The sequence below is a fragment of the Schistocerca cancellata genome, chromosome 1 (genome assembly GCF_023864275.1).
Source record: "Schistocerca cancellata isolate TAMUIC-IGC-003103 chromosome 1, iqSchCanc2.1, whole genome shotgun sequence".
Lineage (NCBI taxonomy): Eukaryota > Metazoa > Arthropoda > Insecta > Orthoptera > Acrididae > Schistocerca > Schistocerca cancellata.
The window spans coordinates 1,038,077,107-1,038,092,540 of record NC_064626.1 but is presented as its reverse complement, the minus strand read 5'-3'; the positions used below and the strand labels follow the sequence as shown (position 1 = coordinate 1,038,092,540).

The window sequence follows — 15,434 nt, the reverse complement described above, 5'->3', positions numbered from 1 at the left end:
ATACATCTGAAATTCAAAGTGTGTACACAGTCTGTCTTTGAAACTGGTGCTGTCTACAGGGCACCTAACAGTACCACGAATTAAAACAGTCGTTTGTCCTGGACTTGCTTCCTAGAAAGCTTAGGTGCAACTTCCTTGCCGATTCGTAAATCACTGAGCACTATGAGATTCGCGTTAATATTTCTTATACCTAATAGGTTTTTTCTTAAAAGTTTGTCACTTGACGTTAAGACTGTTACACGAATTGTAATTATGATCAGTGGATAAAATGCTGACACATTTTCCCGAATGATGGTCTTATTACTGCCTAAAATACACGTATGAGTTATCATAAAGCAGGGAAATTAAACTTTCGTCGATAAATCTTTTCACCACTGCATATAAAAACCTCATAATAATGTTAGGCCAGGGTATGTAATGTGGCTCAAGTAAAATCTCTGAGATGACCTAGGTCGGAACTGCACCATTGTGTAGCTACTACGGTTATAAGATGATAGCCAGTCACAGCAAGTGCAAGCACGTTTAATATGTTAAACGGAAGCTAATGTGTTAAGTTGTCTCCAGCAGTGCGACTTTCTCCGACTAAGTTACATCTGTTAGAACGAAAGTGCATTCTTGTTTACTGTACATTACCAAAAATAAAAACATGTGTGCTTTTGATTCGTTATTAATAACATGCACCTTGTAGTACCACATGTTACTGCAGTGCTGTTATACAGTGCAGGTTATCTTTTGTATTAATGGCATTACGGTAATTCCTAGCGAAGTTTATTGAATGGTCAAGCTTTCTCAAGTAAACATAAAAAAAAATTCGCGTGTAGCATAACCAGCTAAAGGTGGAATTTAAAGTCTGCCTAGCTTTGACTGTGCATCTGTTAACATTATCTTCAGACGATTTAATCAGTAACTGCGTTCTGTAGCATAACGGGCATTAGCTGGGACAAGTTAGATACATGCTTCACGCTCTCGTCGCTGATTAGCTTTCGTTTTATTTCTTTTATTTCTTTAGGTTCATACCGGTGCGTTCCCACCCTGTATTTGTATACGTAATATAGTGAACATAATATTAATTCTCATTTACTTGTGAACAGCATTCTGGTGGTGACAGGTGTTTGTGAAAATGAGCAGGATTCAAATCATTCCTGGACGTAATGGCGAAGAAGTTTAACAACGAATAACGTTTATGGGACGAGTAATCAACGTGAATCGAAGCTTCGTAAGTACAGGTGAAAGATAATTTTAAGCAACAGGAGAGGGTATAGTTAAAGTTTAACGCTCTCCCGACGACGAAGTCACTGCAGACGAAGCAAAAGGTCAGATTTGACAAAAGCCTGGGCAGTGAATTGGTCTTGTCTTTATCAGTGCTACTATCTTGGTGTTCGTCCTGATCGTTACGAAACTACGCCAGACCTGAATCTGAATGTTCTGTTGGGAATTTGAACCTCCCCCTCATGACAGCGGGTCAAGTTCTGTAGCTACTTTCCAGCGCTCGATTATTAATTTCAGGGAATTGAGTATGTAAGCGGACGATCAGCGAGCTGACATATTTGGGGGGAGGGGGAGAGGGCAGATTGGTTAGAGAAATCACTCGATTGAAGAACACGACAGTTGAGTTCTGCTTTCCAGAAATTTTCGCACGCTTGGTCGCCACAGAACGCTTCCTTGCGTACTAACAGTACAAAATGTCTCTTACAAAATTTCGTCCCGTGCAGATTTTCGGTAAGGCATGAAAGGCATTTTGGTAACAATGTAATCACACGTACGATGTATATCTTCAGTTAGTAATATATGGCTGTGCAGCGCAGTTAATATCAGGAGTAGTTTTGCATTTGAATCGTCGAGTTTGCGAGTTCGATTATGGATGTATATATATGTGTGTGTGTTTTTTTATTTCTTAAGTTTATCTTCCTAATAATGCTGTAGCATGTTTCTTTAAAGATACGTTTCGCACAGCTACAGTACTTATAACCTTGAACATAATTATTGATCACACATGTCCAAAATATTGTCGAAGATTACCATATTTACAACAATTCGCCATGACGTGGAATATCCCGGTAGGTTTCTCAGTGAAAACCCGGCTACGCGATGGCCATTTACTTCACGGGGTCCTTTGTTTTAACCTACAATACAATTTCGTAAATATAACCCAACCACATACATTCTATCTACTTAGAAATTCATCTACAGAACAGAAGGATTTTGAAGTAGAAACGTTTTTCAATTTGTCCTTTCAGTTTTCATAATGTAAGAGCGTTTTTAATTCTCAAGGAAGGTAGACAAACATTTTTACGGCTGCGTACTTGTTTGCCTTCTGTGCACGAGTAAACTTAGGTTGTAGACAGTAGTGATTTTGTTTGTTACTAGTGTTATGTTTATGAATGTTCATGTTATTTGAAATTTTGCTTGATACTTGACAACAAACGTCGCGACACAGTGAATTCACTGCCAAGATGGTGTTAGTATATTTACCCACATGAAGTTCAAGGATGTACGCCATAAGTTATTCTGACAGAACTTTTTTATTTTATTTTATTTTTTATTTTTATTTATTTATTTTTTATTTTTTTTGCAATAAATACTTTGTGTCTGTGTAAGCAATTTCCTGCAGAAAATTAATCCATATGACATCAATAAACGTAAATATGCAAAGCAAGCTGGTTAGTTATTTTAACTTTAAAGCGGATAAATATATGAATCAGACTAAAATAGAGATTTACCGGTGCAATATAACGTAGCAATGTAGACGATCCCTGCCTCCCACATACATTGTTTTCTGAGGGCAGACAGTATATTAAACGACGGTACAGCAGTGTTGCACGAAAGCAGAGGTCACACGCGAACGTTTTAATGATTTTATATGCACTCAAAGCTTACATTTGGTTGCAACAAATTACAAAACACTACTATTCACTGTTACAGAAAACAGCGTTGTACGCCAACTAAGGCTGACTCCAAGCAAAAACGATTTAAAACCGGCCGACTTTGACCAATCCTTCCGCTCCCAATATCCCCTTGCGAGAAGAGCAAGTAATACTGGACTTACAGTTGGCACGGAAGAGCGTAACGTTGTTGGTTCCGCGTACAATATGGCAACAGCAACACCAGCTAAGCGATTCAATTTTTCCCATAACATGAAGTACTAAGTCCGCCAGGATCGCTATAGCCTTATAACTTTTCTGTGCATTTTTTGGACCTAGGTTCAAACATTCTGCGTCCTATTTTTTTTTTAAAATCAGCTCGTAGAAACAAAGTACACGACGAAAACTAATCACAACAGTTACGTAAGCGCCCAATTCTCGACCGCAGCTGACTGTGGTAATCAGAAATTGATGACGCAGAGCGATACGGCAACCACGTACTGACCAAGCAATATGACAAACACCACAAAGACCAGCAGATGCGTCCAAGCTCAGTCCTAGATTGGTAGTTGCCTTATGAGAAACTTCCTGTAGTCACTTTGTTATTCTGAGCCGAATTAACTAGCCACTATTAATTACTGATAATAATCAGTCAAATTTATCTTAAAATAACAAACACCAGCCTCAATTAAGGTATTTTCTCTTCCTGACTGCTGCCTAAATTAAGTCCATGATAAACTATAACTAAAACTTAACTCCTTTTAACGCGTAATTTTTTATCCAATATACAATCGCAATATTCCTCTGACGCAACAAGTTATTAAACAGTTATTTTACTACATGATCTAGGGGGTGTTGCTCTTCAACAGTACCAGTAAAGAGCGTAAACCAGTAGAGCAGTGTAGCTGTAACTCACCAAAGCGACAGGAAGAGCATCACATAGTTCGTCTACGTGGTTTAGAATAATATTGTCTGATGAATGCTCGTTCTTTATGACTAAAACTGTCTAACACCATTTAGCAGTTTTTGTTGCCATGGACCAAACAGTGATGCAACGAGTATTGACAAATGATGAATCCTAACTTGAAAGATAAGACTCTTCCGCTGCTCGCTGCAGTCCAGTCTTTGCCACGCCCTGCCGCTGTTCTTTTCTGCTAATGTCGAACTTAACATGGGTGTTATTTTCTCTGCTTCTCTTCTTTACATTAACTACTGAAGTTACCGGTACTGTCCAACTTGCTAAAAACTACGCGATAACACAATTACATTATTATGTACGTCATCACTTTGCCAAGAATTCTTTCGTACAAAAGTTAGGCTTCACAGCTCTGTTATATGCCGTCTCTTGTTTTATCGATATTCAGTCTCGGAAATTAACATTATTAGGTAAGGTTTAATAGATAATTTCTGTAGTCAGCTAGATATTCTCATCCAGCTGACGTTGATACTTGCCTATATATTACAAAATTACAAATAGTTTACGGGAGTAAAACAGAAAATTTTCACAAGAGTGCTCTACGTTCGTTAGGGGCTCTCAAACTCGCTTTTCCTAAACCAGTTCCCATTTCCGATTCTAGCTGATCATGTATGCATTCCAATATCGATTCTAGAAATACGGTTTGGCTGCCGGATTTAGGCTTCCATTACCATTTTCGGCTTCATGTAAAGGCTCTACCTCATATCCTCCTGGCAGTGTAATTTGTAAACTGCTGCACCCATTCTCGCTTTCAGTGACAAAGGCTAATCAATTACTGGAGACCAAATATTAAGTAATTCTACGAACGAGGCTATAATGTATCAATGTTATCATTCGTATGTTGTACCATGAGGCCTTTTGATTACACACTCTCGTAAACACACTGTCAGCTTTCCGAACCTTCTAAGCGCTAATACCTACAGACAGCAGTACTTTGTTCATCCAAGCTGAAATCATTGACAGCACTGACCAAGCATCTGGTGTAGTAAGGCCGCTTAATTCAGGCCGTACGTAGGTGTTTTGTCGTTATTTTAGTGCGAACGAAACTCCGACACATGCTAAATACTCGAGAGTTTTAAGTTTCTTTGTTAATCACTACTTTTGTTAATCACTACTTGTGCTAACCATGTAGTTCTTGTATCAAATCTCATTGTACAGTCGGTTAGCTGTGCCTCTCGGTTGTGCCTATACGAGCACGTCGGTGCTATTTGAATATCCGAGCCAATCGTGGCGAGGTGGAAACGCTGTGGCAGGTTAAATACACCAAAATTAGCAGATAACAGTCATCACCATCAGACCACTCCGAAATAGCTATGAGGATATTTATGTCAATACCACTGACCCCAGTGACCCAGGTGACAAACAATTGCTTACGATCGAGAACAAGTGAAAACAAACTGTTTAATTTACCTATTTTTCTTGATATGATACGACACAGCTGCTATACTTGACTTCACAGGTACAGCCAATGAGCAAGGAAACGAACAGTAAAATTATAATAAGAACTCAATTCCTGGAAAGAGATCGTTTCATAATTCTCAATTATATACCATTTCTCGTATTTCTAATTAATAAATTGTGCCCTATTAATAATTTATGGGGAGCAAATACAATCTGTTCGTCAATGTACAGTAACCGTCATAAACAATGAGATACAGATTTTGCTTTAATTTTATTCTGTAGAAAGTTTATTCGTAACTTGTTTACTTGAATGATGTATGTAATTTGCTGTGACAAATATTTTTCAGCAATAGTCCATTTGAGCAATATTTTTCAATTATGCTTGATTTTTATTAAATCTACATAATAAATTATAAAATTTGCCAAATCAATGTGCAGAAAACTGCCGAAAAGTAGTTCTACGGGAGGATGGGAGGGGGTGCTGGCTTTGGCAGTTCTGCCAGCGGCACAGTTTCAGCTCGCTACGGTTCTGCAGGTGGCTGATAACTTTTTCTTCGGATTAATATTTGTTTTTTTTTCTGCAGAATAAGCCATTTTATCCACATTAGTCGACATTTTCAAGAACAAGACAGGACCTTATAAACAAAAGATTTTTCAAAACGGAAATCGATTGTGGAAGAGGATATGCAGCAGCTGGGACCGTATTTCCAGAATCGGTACTGGAGTATTTACACGACTATCAGAAGCAGTGTCGCGACATCGATTTACAAGAAACTGGACTTGAGAGCCCCATTTAAACTTATTAAATCGAGATTTACGGACGGGGTGATACGGCACTGTCTCATTCACTAGACCATTACCAAGACTTGTACACAAAGTGACTTGGTTTGATTTTCCAACGGAAACCTATGTTTAGATCACGCGGAAAACTGGCCGAAATGGGAAATTAAATATTATTTTATACATATTAACAAGACTGGAATATGGCAAGCAGTTCTTATGAAACGTACAGTTTTATGTTTTTTCCGTGCATTAGGGAAACTTTTTAACGAATGTAAAATCCTTACCTTTTTAATTTTGCGCAGATCATCGGCAGATATTATATTGTTACAGCACATATCGCCATTAACATCGAAGCTCATTTGGCCGACAACTGATATGTTATGAATTTACGATTTTAAATGCACCACAGGAAGGCATGACATTTATAAGAAATAACGCGTTTGTCTAAAAATGAACGATACTTAGTGTACTGAAATACACTGTCTTCCACATGTTTCAAACACCATCCACTCAAACACACTACCACTAAATTTACAGTGCTACTAGCACGTTGTCTACGTGCTTGAGCAAGCGCGAGAGCGGGGAAGTCCCGGTCAGAGACAGTAAAGTAGCAAGTAGCAACTCTGTGGCAGTAGGCGCGACGCATGCTCTCTGCTGGCATCAGATGACACTATAAGGAGTGCGTCTATTAGCAGCTACAAACTTCCAGCAGTAGGTTGTAGAATACGCTTCGATGTTGTACAAGACCTAGGAAATGGCGTGCCCACTGTGCTTTAGTCACAGGGAAACACTTGTATAATTTTTTATGTAAAAGAAAATATCCTGTCGTCCTGTATTCAAGAAAGCGTGTTCTGAATTGATAGAAAAATAACAACATATAAGTATAATAATCTGTTAATTATTTAGGAATATCACTGAGAGTGAAATTCCATGAGCTTATAATTCTTCAGTCGTTAGTGACGTTGCATTTAAAGTTATTTCGAGCATTTTAGATACTGACACTGAATAAGCTAAGCGTTTAAAAAACAGTCTAAACTGTGAAACCTACCTGGCGCATAATTTTGTTAAGTTACGCATGTTGTTATTCTTGCCGAATAGCTCAGTTAAGGATCATGGTTTCTATTCAAGTGCCTTAAACACAGCTTCTAAATGGCGGAATGATTCCCTACGAATCAACCAAGTTGCGGGAATGGTAAAATAATATGAATGACACACACGCACATTTCATATCGTCAAACGAGCCGTAGTAAGTAGAGTAGATAGTCATGTGGAAATCGTGTACACAGATAAGTTCAGTCATCAATGCTAAAATGAATTCTCTGAACCGAGCGGCTGCGTGCGTTGCGGAAGGGCAAGAGAAGCTTCTTACTTCAGTTGTTGGTCTTTCCGGCTTAAGCTTATTGCAGTTTAATCAAAGGGAATTTTTGAACCAGACGAGTTACGCTTTTATTTATAAAGCATCTTCCGTGGTTATTCTGCAATTTGCATGTATATGTCTGTTTTAGATTAAAAACAGCGTTTTATTTATGAGGTTGGTGTTCAAATTACTAGCGGTGTTTCTTGTTTACATATTTTCCAAAGCAGTCCGGAGGTTCACGTCGAAAGATTTCGTTTCACATGTACACTTGGCAACTTTTGCCTTCTGCAGTATTTCTTGCATCGTATTGCGTTATTTACACTTTACACTTCACCTCACTTTTTCAAATTGAATTGAAATTATGTGTTTTCTCACTCAGCACAATATTATAATGCTTATCTCTGTTCGCTTCTTTTCTTGTAGGTTACGAGCGTTGCCATTTTAAATATATAATTTGTGTACGTGTGTGTGTGTGTGTGTGTGTGTGTGTGTAAGAGAGAGAGAGAGAGAGAGAGATTAGAAGGTGAGGGAGGGTGGACTGTAAATGTGTGGTTGTGGATTAGTGCAAATTAGTGAAAGCAAAAATGTCTGGTGAGTTTGACAAAGATGTGAAAGGACATACACACAAACAAATCAATTTTTTTTTAATTTAGTCACGGGTTTGCAACGCTTACAACCTACAAGAAAACGAACAGACGCAAAGGCTGCAATACTATGCTGAGTGAGAACTTCAGTTCAGATTACAAAAACTAGGCGTAGTGTAAATAATGCAAATGCAGCGCAAGAAATACTGCAGAAAGACAAATACTGCCAAACGTCTACGTGAAATGAAGTATTACATCAGTCGCTGCTAAGGAGGGAATAAGCAGAGGGTTGGACATTTCGTAAACAAGAGGCAGAAACATCGTAATTAATTTGTACACGAGCTTTATAAGTGAAACGCTATTTTTAATCTAAAACAACCAAACATGTACAAACATTTGCAGAATAACCACGTAAGGTGCTTTAATAAAAGCGAAACGCGTCTGGTGTAAAAATTCTCTTTAATTAAACTGCAGTAAACTTAAGACGGAAAAACCAATAATAACTGATTTCGACAGCTGCTGCGGGAGTCGGCCATGGAAACAAACTCATTACTTCTTACTTCAGCTTGTAGATGGCTCTGGAGGCCGCCTCATGCAGCAGCGCCACAGTGGCCGGCTGTGTTACTAAGACGAAATGTCACATTTCCATTAGCTTAAAGCAGCTGTTCAACATCGAAAAAACTATAACGTGTCTTCCATGTGTTGTTTGATAGTTGGGACATTATATTTTACGGAGTTACTTTCGTTAGTTGTGATGAATATATACACATTCTAAGTCTGACAAAGAGTGGATCTAGCATGAGGACTGCCTTCACGATGTCAATATAAAGAAGGTCAGTTCCAAGACCAACGTTTAATCAGATTAAAATATAGCCTGGAAAAACTCTACTTGCGCCATCCTATGGATACATGGTATGCGATCTTTACATTACTTATCCGCTTCGTGCCTTCATGTACTGACAGTACCTGATTTATCGATAAACTTTTAGTTACTTCACATCCTAATTTCGTTTGCAAAGCATGGCACTGTAGAACTTTTTATTTATATGCTATAAATGCCAGTTCAGAGCTACGATTCTAAACTGGTTTATATATTGCCACTGACTGCGGATTTTGTTTTACAGTCGTCCAGTTTAATGAACAGTGTAGTTTTTCCTTGCACATAACAGTCTTGTTCAGTGTACCTATCAAATTATCAGATTAGGCGTCACATAAAGCTGGTGATAGTGAAAGGAAGTTAACGCTGTTATCAGATACAGTGTCTAAAAGGTTACCTGAAAAGTACAGTTTTCAGCAGGAAATTTCGTATCACATAATGAATCTGATGAACGAACATCATTAAGGGTAACATCTAAATTCCTGATTACATGCTGTGGTTTTATCATTGTTGGAAATGAACCATGTTATGAAGATGTCACGCCCGGACTAAATGAAATACGTGAAAATCACGTCTTTTAAATCATAGGGTGGACCGACAAAGATATAATTTAACCCAATCTAATCGCGATGAAACTGGCAGCTTTTTGGAATGACTATGCATGTGTCTTTGTATTGTAAGAAATTGTGCATTCAAATATTACTTTCAACATGTAGAGGATTATGCATGAGATACAGTAGCACATAATGACTCAGTGGAAAAAGGTTATGTGTGCAGTTTACGTCAGTTCTTTTTAGAGGTTCCTTTTAGAGATTTTGAGGCCTGAAATATTTATTTGAAACTATGCAAGAAATCAGAATATCTAACGGCTGGAACGCTCATATACTAATTTCAAAAATGAGATGTTGTTAAAATGTGCGTTTAAACTACAGTCTTATTCTGAAATAAATCTTTGAATTACGCCAAATGCACTTGACTAATAGAGCAATTAATTATTTTCAGTGTGAGGAAGATAAATGAAAAGAATTATCTCCTAATAAAGAAAAAGGAAGCTTTCATGAAGCTTTGTAATATATTTTGCAATATCTTCGCTCAGTGTATTGAATCAAGGAAACAGATTTCTTTCGATAATTCTCTTTAATTCAAGATTTTTGTTGTTGTAAATATAATTAGATAAAATATTAAGTCTCGTTTTACTTTTCTTCAGTGATGAATGGTTGCAAAATGAGGAGTTATTTCGTAAATGCGTCAAATAGAACAATTAGTGTGGGCAACTTTCGTCACTTAAGGAACTTAATGAGAATTGCAATTCCACTTTGCCTTCGTACTTGAGGGCATGTTTCACGCTGTAAGAGGATAATCACTTCTTTTGGAGTCCTAACCATTCGCACTTGCTATAATCCGCATGTTTAGCATCTATATTACCAAACGTCCATCTAATGGCTTCCAGGTGCAACAAAAATGTGATATTCACCGTATTTCATATAATTATTGACCAGATTTAAAATTTAAAATTGTGTCATAATCTAATCATTAAGACGTATAATCTCATGTTAAAGGTGTAACACATTAAGGATTACCGCTATAAACGGTATACATGCATAACTCACGACGCGCCCATTACCCAGACTACATTCATGATGTGTTTGAGTGTGAAAGCACTTAGTGTCTTCCAACAAACGTTACACATAATTTCAAACCTTTACGAAACTTTTTCCCACTGACACCCAGACAAAACATTTCCGGTGTTTATGCAGCAAAATTTTGGCATCAGGCATGGAATTTTAATTTATTACTTCTTTACTACTACCCCTGTTCGCAACACATTTTGCAGACCGTATCCACGTGTACCACCGAATTTACTTGCAAAATTATATTATTGTACGACACATACTTAAACACTGAGGCGCATGAAAAACTACCTTTCGCTTCAAACGGAGCCCAATTACATAGACTAGATATTCATCTACAGTTTCATAATGAGAGTATTTCGCGACTTCCAACAAACTTTAACCATACTTTCACACCTTCTTTAAACTTTTTCTCGCTCACATTCTTCGTGTCAAATATTTAACGCTCTGACAGTTAGTGATTTATCGATAAACTTCTAGCTACTTCACAATGTACTTTCATCTGCAAGGCATGGCTCTGCAGAACTTTTATATGTATGTTATAGATACCAACTCAGAGACACGATTCTAAACTAGTTTCATACATTGTCACTGACTTTTTTCTGGGCTTTTATCTCTGTTTTTTATTGTGTTGCTTACACCTAGGCTTTGCAGTATCTGCCTTTCGCCTCCTTCCGTTGACGACCACTTACCTGATGAAGAGACTGGAGGCCCTTCAGTTTATTCCCTTTCACTCCAAACCAACCAAACAAACAACCTTAAAAGAGTCAGGTGTTTACTGGTACTCTAGAATTCTTCCCGTTCCAATCTCCATGTGATTCCTGTTACATTATTGTAGTGCTAGATTGTGTGACAGTGGTATCTGGAATGATTGTGTTAGTCAAACTTAAAGATGTTCGTTCAAGAACAGGGAGAAAACTATCCTCAGTTATATTTATTTGTGAACGCAGTTTTGTGTTTTCTTCATTATCAGAGTTAATCTACAAAGTGAGTTCATGACGCGCCACCTCTAGAATTTTACTATCTTGTAAGCATTAGATAATGGAAGTTGACCAAATTCTCTCGAAGTATTTACATAAGACGTCTCACTGATAAATGCATAAGAGAGGGTACTTATCATTGCGCAACACCTGTAATATATTTTTTCATCGTGACCATGCTTAGAATCGGGAATTTGTAATTACTTGTATACCATCACCTGCACTGTAGTTGAGATAAGGAGAAATCAGTTATTACAGTTTCAAAAATCGTTGGCCTATTCTTTCCGGCAAACCTGTTGATTGTTATTTCCTATAAAATATATAACAAACACACAAAGAAAAGAATAAGGCCGTCGAATTTTTAGGAACAATAGAATTCACAATGTGTATTTCAAAATCCGTCCTTCGTATCATGACGTGGAAAGGAAATGAGAGATAAACTATTTGCTTGAACTGCCGCTATTATGTAAATTGCCGGCAGACATTGCACAACTTTCGGTGATATCACCATCCCGTATTCGCTGCAGCGGGCGCCATTATTCCCTTGTCAGTAGTCTCATTACGTTATCTTTCAGTTTCGTAGTCAGCAAACAGAGAAAGACAAGCGAATAAATTTCAAGGAGTAACGGTAATACAAAAATACAAACAGAAATACAAAATCTAGTCATTTTCTAACATACATTAATTAACAGTCAGTAAGGCTGGTTTACAAATCATCTATATCATGTTTTAACAAATGCATTGAAACTCATTAAAAGAGTCCTAGGGAAGTTTTATGCATGAAACAGAGGTGGTAATTCGGGAAACCTTTGCCGGCAGTTTCTTAAGCGTCTGTCATTAGTCCGATTCCCTACCAAGTTGGATTAAGGGGGCGATAACCTAACGCTACCATGAAAAACATCGAATTCCACTTCTTTTGCAGAGGCCATAGATGTCTGAGCCAGTGTTTTAAGCGAATGTCCTTCATAGTTTTTGAATTATTACGTGCTGAATTTTGTCGTTCCAGAAGGCCTAGCTCCAAAAGATTTTCTACATCTTTCTATGGACACACTAAGTAAATGATGTTCGGTATTGAAATTGAATGTCATTTCTTTGATTAACCACATATTTCTCTGGATTCACAGTGTGAAATACGTTCAATCCATGACACAAATGAATCAGTCAACGCAACGATGTAGGAAAAATGTCCTAAAACAAACTTCTTCTCCAAAGCTAGTAAGATGCCTACTCCTTTATAAGTATCGTTCACGTCCACGTTTCTCTCTAAAATCAGCTGTGTTGATATAACCACGGCGATCGGACTATTGTTTACGCTGCATCTGAACACTAAAAATGGGGCCGTGTGGCTACCGGTACGTGATCTGTCAAAATCACCACATTTCCTAATGACGATCTTCACATTCAGTTAGGTCTAATAGATATGAAAAGGATTTGAAAGGAGACACTAACTTAATAGAACTGAAAAGTTTATTGTCCCTAGAACAAGGCACGATACACGTTCCTAACGTTTTCTACACACGCATACTGACATTCACTCTTTTTTCGGCTTGTTATTACTTTTCTGAGGTAACCATTGCTTATACCAATCTTTGTTAACGACTCGGTTGTAATATTGATGAGTTATCAGTTCTGTCCACGAACACTGCAGCATTTAACAGATTTATTGATTTCTCACGTAGGCTGCCAAGTAGTCCAGCCACGTCTCACATCCAGCTTTCCGTGCCACCCGTAGTGGTTGGCCCCAAACCGGGCTATTCGATCACTAGCCCGCTACGTGTAAAGTACAGACATCGATACTCGATGAGTAACTATATGTGTAACCTTACAATCTATAATGGCGCTTTCGATGCTTTCTCCTTTCAGTGAAATATACTTTCTAAGTTAATCATGGGTGTGAAAGCGGGCTTTTAGTGCGCTGCAACTCTGAAAAACCTTGATGCTGGGCGGAGAAAATATTAACATAAATATATAAGTCCTCAGAAAGAAGAAAAATGCGGCAGAGTGAGTAGAAAATGAAACAGTAAGGACAAGAAAAAGAATCTTCAGCAAAGTATATAGATACGTCATGTTTTAGAGTGTATGTTTAAATATAATGTGACGTTTTAAAATGTTTCTTGAAACGCATTTTTCATAACTTACACTTTTTCAGTTGTAAGGCACTTACTCTCAGTATCTTCTCATCAGAATTGTTCGTTACGAAGATGTGAATAGCAGTACATCTATTTTAAGTAGTATGCCCTATTTTTCGTTAGGTTATCCACTTTCTGTCCTCACAACCTGATCAAAAACATATCACAGTGGACCATCGATGTAAAGATGACGTTTTTTGAAAGCATAACACAAAGCCGACTTTGACCTCCCTGTAATGGTATAATGCAACTCGTCCACTTGCTGGAGTTGACATAAACAATCGATATGCAAGGAAAACACACACCAACCATTGAATCAACTGTCATTAGTCGAAGGAATGTGAGAGTACGATGTACACCAGTGAAGAGAACTTGGAAATTCTGCTCTTGTATGGAGAATTTAAGTTAGCACAACAGTAATGGCGGTAACGTTCCTTGTGCTTCCATTTGTTTGCTGCCAGCTCCATCATCTGGACAAGCTACGCTACCTCGGGTACTAGTATTCTGCGCTAGTAGAGAAGAGTCAAAAGCCAGTTTTGTGTTACCTTTTTAATAACTTGGCTTTACATGAATGATGCACCGTGACAAGTTTTTGAATAGTCATGGGGAGAAGAAATGGATTATTGAACAAAAAATATAGGTTGTTATTTAAAAATGCTTACAGCTGTTCAAAGCTACAAGATGGGGAATCATATAGGTAAATGCCCCCTGGCAGCTAAACAACATTTGCTTCATGGAATTTTCATTTTGCATCTGGACAAAAAGTTATTTGGCGTGGTCAAGATCAATAGTACATTCTGTACATTTCTTTTGTTATAGTTTTACGTGTGAATAATCAGCTGTTGGAAAACTTATTTTAATTTCAATAAAAGCTTTTCAACATAATTTCGTGCAATGTTTACGCTAGCTCTAGGTCTGACCTCGTCAATAAGCGATAATTGTTTAGACAACTATCTACATCTCAAATTCAAGTAATAGAGTCAAATTTGTTTCTCAGAGACCCAGTGCATCAATAAAAAGTAATTTACATTACATTACATTGGTCAGCCAGAACATCACTGCCACCTACCTGATAGCCAATATGTCCACCTTTGGCACGGATAACTGCGGCGACGCCTCGGAGGATGGGAACAATGAGGCCATCGTCGGTCGCTGGAGGGAGCTCGCACCGCATCTGCACGCACAGGTCACCTAATTCCCGTAAAGACCTGGAAAGTGGGCGATGAACTGTCAACGCCTCGTTCAATCACATGCCAGATGTGAAGCTTGCTGGCAGATTAAAACTGTGTGCCGGACCGAGACTCGAACTCGGGACCTTTGCCTTTCGCGGGCAAGTCCTCTACCGACTGAGCTACCGAAGCACGACTCACGACCCGCACAGCTTCACTTCCGCCAGTACCTTGTCTACTACCCTCCAAATTTGTTTTAATCTGCCAGGAAGTTTCATATCAGCGCACACTCCACTGCAGAGAGAAAAAGTCATTCTGGACATCTTAGATGTGTTCGAGCTGGTTCAGATCTGGCGAGTTGGGGGGCCAGCACATCAATTAGAACTCACCACTGTGTTCCTCGAACCACTCCATCACACTCCTGCCTTGTGACATGGCCCATTATCTTACTGAAAAATGTAACTGCCGTCGGGAAACATGATCGTCATGAAGGGTGTACGTGTCTCTGGAAGACGATGGATGCGCGCCCTCCTATCGGCGTGATGAAATAGGTATTACCGGCCGCTGTAGCCGAGCAGTCCTAGGCACTTCAGTCCGGAACCGCGCTGCTGCTACGGTCGCAGGTTCGAATCCTGTATCGGGCATGAATGTGTGTGATGTCCTCAGGTCAGTTAGGTTTAATTAGT

At 38.5% G+C, this 15,434-nt stretch overlaps 1 protein-coding gene across 2 annotated transcripts in view; it reads left to right on the top strand.

The window, feature by feature from the left end:
* Nucleotides 1-8,586: 8,586 nt before the first annotated feature.
* Nucleotides 8,587-15,434, top strand: part of LOC126089994 (solute carrier organic anion transporter family member 74D) — a 258,239-nt gene continuing 251,391 nt past the window's right edge. The window contains exon 1 of one of the 2 annotated variants that reach the window (XM_049906953.1): nt 8,587-8,795. The gene's annotated coding sequence lies outside the window, so the exon portion shown is untranslated. Of the gene's footprint in view, nt 8,875-15,434 lie in introns of both variants that reach the window. The other variant, XM_049906952.1, reaches the window with a different exon arrangement.